Below are 6,000 nucleotides of genomic sequence, written 5' to 3'. Positions count from 1 at the left end.
GAGAACCTTCTACATCTATTCTTTTATTTAAAGAGTAAACCAAATACGTTATGCATAGTAATATACATGTTTTACACTTTGTACCATTTTGTAGGAAATTATAGTAAAGTATAATGTAGCGGAGAAACATTCACCAATTGCTTCGAACAATGAGAGGAGCAATTGATAAAATAGCAAAGTGCCATAATAAAAACAAAACCCCATCACCTTCTCATCAAAGTGGAAGTCATAACCAACTTGATATCAACGAATCTTTCCCATCACCACCACATGGTAGTAAGGTTTTTATAGCACTAGTCGTTATAATTTTTTTATTAACTTTAATTTAATTACAAATGTTCTATATTTTTTAAAAAAAAAATAAATAAATTTTGGTTGTTATGCATTCTGAAATTAGCATATGGATCACCACTGAATGATCGTTCCGCTTATGTTGAAGATAATGCAAGCTCATCGACCTCACACCTAGTAGCGCAACATAACAATATACTTTTTGCATCTTTATTTTTTTATAGTAATTTTTAATATCAAAATATTAATGTGTACATAATAATGGCTAGTCTTTCTTGTGCATGTTATTTTCGTTAATGAATTTTTTTTCCTTATTTTCTATACATATAGTTGAGGATGAAGTTCAGATGAATGTTATTATTCCTTACCGGACTGAACATCCTTCATTATGTTCATATTGGCTACGTCGACATGCTACTACCCTACAATCACCATACATGGTACAACCATCAACCAAATTTTCAACGTCTTCATCTGTAGCAAAATAAGTTTTAGCATATGCATTGGACGATACATGTGATGAAAGGTCAAGTTGAACTTGATTTAGTATAAACAAGTACAATTAAGACAATCATTTGAAATAATTAGTTTTAATTTGTAACATCATAATTATTTCTATGTATTTCTTCTTGATAAGGTTCGACTTCAAATGCTTAGGACCCGACAAATTGGTTGACAATAAGGTATTCATATTTAGTTATATGAAGTTAGGATAAAATTACTCTAAAACTATATTTCTATTTTTCATTAATTTATATGAAGGTTGTAACCATGCTTTGTCGAATTTTGAATGATAAGGATAGAGAAAATAAGAAGCATTTCTTATCTCTCCACTTTGCGGTAAGATATGTTGTAAGAATTATAGATTGGTTTTCTTGTTTTAAGTAGATTGTTTTAATCTAATGTATGTTTTGTATTTTTTTTTATTATAGTCTAATGTAGAAAATAAGAGGGGTACATTATCTCCAAAATACATATGTGACAATTTATGGAAATTTTTCAAAAACACTTGGTTGTACACATATGAACAGGTTTTATTTAATTTAATGAAAGTCATCTATAGTTGAATATTTTTAAGTATAGTGCAGGAAATACATGAACACAACTAATTTGATAAAATCATTGATTTTTTTTTTCTTTTTTAGCTATTCATACCAATATGTGGGAGAAATCGTTGGTATTTAAACATTTTGAATATTCATGCGAAAAGAATCGAGTTGTTGGATTCATTGATTAAAGAAAGGAAAAAGCGAATGGATGTCTTCATAGAGAAACTAGTAAATATAGTTATAATCCAATTACTTATGTGAATTGTTGTCATTATTTTTTAGGGATGTTCATATTTATAATTTTATTTTGTGTTAAGGTGAGCGTTCTGTCAACTGTCATTGGGATTCAAGAAAGAAGACCATCAATGGACATGAAAAAATTCGAATTCGTTGTTCTAGAAGTTGTGCAACAATTGAATCCGTAAGTTGCAAGAATTTTATTCATCTTTACCTATGGAAATAAAATGAGGTTCTAAATTTATTGATTTGATGCAAAATTTACTTTTAATTTCCTTAATTACTACTTGCAGGATGGATTATGACATATTTGTAATCAAGCTTATGCAATTATGGGGTAATGGTGGACTTTCTCGTACAATTGCAAATGTATTATATTGTGCTAAACACAATATATTTTTATTTTTTATGTTTAATAAAATAACATTAATTTTCATTAATATTTTATTATATACTCTTTTGTATAGGACAAGGTCATGAAGTACAGGGAAAAACTCCTAACACAATTGATAATGTTACCAAAAAATGAAATCAGGGAAAATGTCTACCGGTTGATGGATCAGTGATGTTGTTTCATTAGGCAATTGGGTTATGCTATTTCTGAAATAGGATTTATTTAAGACTGTATCAGTTGAGAAAAGTCATTGTATTAGTTTGTTTGGTCTATAACATTGTAAGCATGAGAATCACATTTTGAAATTATGCTTGATTATTCTAGATTGCCAAAATGATTATTGTATATTAGGTTTATGGCTATGTCAATTCTGTTAAGTTAGCCGGTGGATAATAGTTCATACAAGCAATAGTTTCAAAGTGGAAGTTCTATTTTGATTTCCTTATTTTTTGTTTTTTTTTTTGTTTTTGGTTTATAATAGTTGATTTTTTTCACAATTTGATGGAGTTCCATTTCCAAATTTACTATTATGATGAATGATATAGATGTTGAAATGACCATTGCCTATTTTATGATTTTCTTGCAAGTGGAAAATGATGATTGCCTATTTTATCATCGTTATATACCTTCCTAATATTTCTACCTTTACGTGCTAAAAGCTACCGTTTTGAGTTCATTTGAAGGAAAAAATTAGAAGAAAAAAGTTAGAAAAATAAGAAATAGATTTTAATTTAATAAATTAATTTCACATATTTTTATAATTTATTTGTAGACAAAAATAAGTTTATAAATAACTCTATCTTATAATGTTTTCAAATTGTTGCAATTTTTTTTAAAAAAATGCAAAATATCATTATCAAAGCTAAGAAGACATTTCTAATTTGAGGTTCAAAAAAAATTATTTTAAGACATACTTGGTGAGAAGGATTTGATTTTCCTTCAAGTCTTATACATTGGTATTTGCCTTTGAAACACATTATGTTAATCATCTTGAAAAATTACAAACATAAATTTTTAAAAAAACGGGTCAATATGACCACCAAGTTTTTCAATCAACTTTTCCTTTTTGCTTTTCAATAGGTTCACATTTGTTGAACCATTATATATAAGAAATTGGTAATCAACCCAACAAATTGGAATGTATTTAGTCAAAAGATCGCTTTGTTAGTTTATGTTATAATTTATCATACTGTTAATGTTTTTTTATCGTAATGTTAGTGAAATTATGTTGTAAATGTAATAAAAGTGGTAGAAAATTTGTGAACTATTACAATTAAAAATCTAACACAGATCCACATGATGGATATAATTAACCTATTAAAAATAGTTCCAAATACAAATACATCAAAGTACAATGTAATTAAGCATTACATATATAATCCAAAACGTAATAGACATGAAGTAAGTGTATGATTAAATAATTTTCAAACATAGAACAAAAAATAAAAGCAGTCTTACTAAACTTACTTTCTACATGAACTCAATTCTTGTTAAAATGTGTTTAACTCTTCATTCACGACATATATTCTTCTTTGAACAACCTCTTGTGATTCTTGGTAGGTGTTGCTATCACCAAATCCTTAAGGGGATGCCCATTTAAAGAAATGACAATCATCTCTAGTATTTTCATATTGACAACAATAATATAACCTATTTGGGTTATTCTTTGATTCGAAAATTCTAACAGCTGCCCTCTGTCTTGGTGAACATTTACACATATAGTTATGATATAGTAGATATTCACCGTTTCTACTATTACCTCTAGTATTTCTAAATGAAGCACTTGAAGATGTCATGATGTAACCTGTATTTCAATAGAAAACAAGTTAAACAAAGGTAATGAACATGTACAAAGTTAATAATGATCTTGTAAATAACATTAAAAACATGGTTACAAACCACCTTAAATAATGATAAGATCATAAGTCTAAAATAATGGCATATGTAATACAAAAATCTTCGTCATGACAATCAAGTAAACTATTAGTAAGTTCCAAAAAAAATTCTTACAAATTCTAATTTCATAAACCACACATATCATCAGAATCAAAATAAGATAAAAAAATATCATGCCACCATACAAGCATAACACTAAAATCATGAATCGAGTAATGGATTTTCGTATGAAGCTCGATTATGGCTTGCAACTTGAAATCACAAACAGAAGATGAGTCTTTTTGAAATAAATTGAGACTCTATTTGACAATGTCGAGGCCTTCCAAGTGATCATTTTGAGCATGGAGGTTTAAGTGAAGGATATAAGCGACTTTGAGCATCACAAACATATCCATCAGCATCAATGGTAGGCATATTGTGATTTGGAATTGAATTGAAGTGTCCAGAATATATCAATTCTTGCATTGGAAGCTTGAAACATGAGTCAACATATTCATAAACATCCTATTTCATCTTGCGTATTGCTGTACATGCATGCTCACAAGGTATTCCGACCATTTGCCAAGCCTTACAAGTACATGTATGCTCTCTCAAGTTCACATTTACATATACCTTCATATTGAATACCTTAAACACACCACCAACATAGGGATATACAGGAAATGACTCACTCTTTATAATGTTTTCCAACAACTTTCCTCGATCTTTGGGCCAATTGGAGCTTTCCAATTTTCTGTGGCAACCACATGATCACATGCTAGATGAGAAAACTTATCCATATGTGTCATTACTAAGTTCAAAATTGTGTAATGACATTCCTCCTTCAACCAAGCATTCAATGATTCAACAAGATTAGTGTCATCTTATCCCATCATTTTTTTTTTTTTTTGCAAACTTTGACATTGCCCAATGTTGTGGACTGTTCTCTTCAACCCACTTCGTTAGGTCACTGTTCTATGTCTTCAATTTTTTCATGGCTATAACATAATCGTCATCCAACCTAGCATACACAACACTATCAAGTAGCAACAATGCATCCTCTTTACTTATCTTTTCCTTCATACTATGTTTCGTCATATAGCTACTAAAATTCTCCTTCACATGATGATAGCAATATGCATGATTTTCTACTCTAAAAAGTTGAGAAACACTATGAAGGATTTCTTGATGCCTATCTAACTACCTCTTTATCTTCAATTATGCCCTTCAATTTCTACAAAAACCATAGTCAATTCTCATAGTTTTTTGAACTTATAACACCATATTGGGAACATGTCATCATTAGCATCATAAGTTGTTGTAGAAAATAAGGAGCCCCTATAAAGTCCACTCAAATGGGTTGAGTCAATTGCAATAACAGGTCGACAACCCATTAAAAACACTTGAATTGAAGAAGAATGTGCAATGAACAATTGCCAAAAATGCCCATTTTGTTTGGTACATTAAGAAATCGTCCCTCGATTAATGTCTACCAATCTTTGACATAACCATGGCAACAACATATACGAGTTTTCTGGAAGACCATATATTCTCTCATTTTCCATTTCTTTGTATATCCAAGCTTGCTTATAACTCAATGAAACACCATACCGACTCTTGAAATCTTTGCAAACTTGATGGGGCAAATACTAAGGGGTTGCCCTTATTACTTGCTCTATGACACGAGCACCTCTCCTTCCCCGCATTAAAGGATGACTTGAACACTCAACATCTACATAATGATTGTGTACATCATTGAAGATGTTAACCTTCAAAATGTTAGTTGTGCCTATTGAATGAGACGTTATTATTCAAGGGGCACTCATCCACTGAACAACACATAGATATTCACTTTGGAGAGTTCTTTTTGAATTTGTATTGAAATCTACCAACTAATGACATCGTATATAATGCATTTCTAAATTCATCTGCATTAGGAAAACTATGCACACTCCCAATAATAAGTTGAGGACAAAGACTTATCTCATGTGGCCTAACTTTAGTTTCTGCACATCTGGATATGAAGCCTTGAGAAAGTCCTAAATTATACTCATTGTTTGCTTGACATGATGCAACTGAATTTTGTGTCTCCTCTATACTATTATGACTGTATTTTATAGCACACTCAGTTAAGTAATATTATAAGCAACTTGC

The sequence above is a fragment of the Vitis vinifera genome, chromosome 2 (genome assembly GCF_030704535.1).
Source record: "Vitis vinifera cultivar Pinot Noir 40024 chromosome 2, ASM3070453v1".
Lineage (NCBI taxonomy): Eukaryota > Viridiplantae > Streptophyta > Magnoliopsida > Vitales > Vitaceae > Vitis > Vitis vinifera.
Note: the sequence above shows the minus strand (reverse complement) of the source record.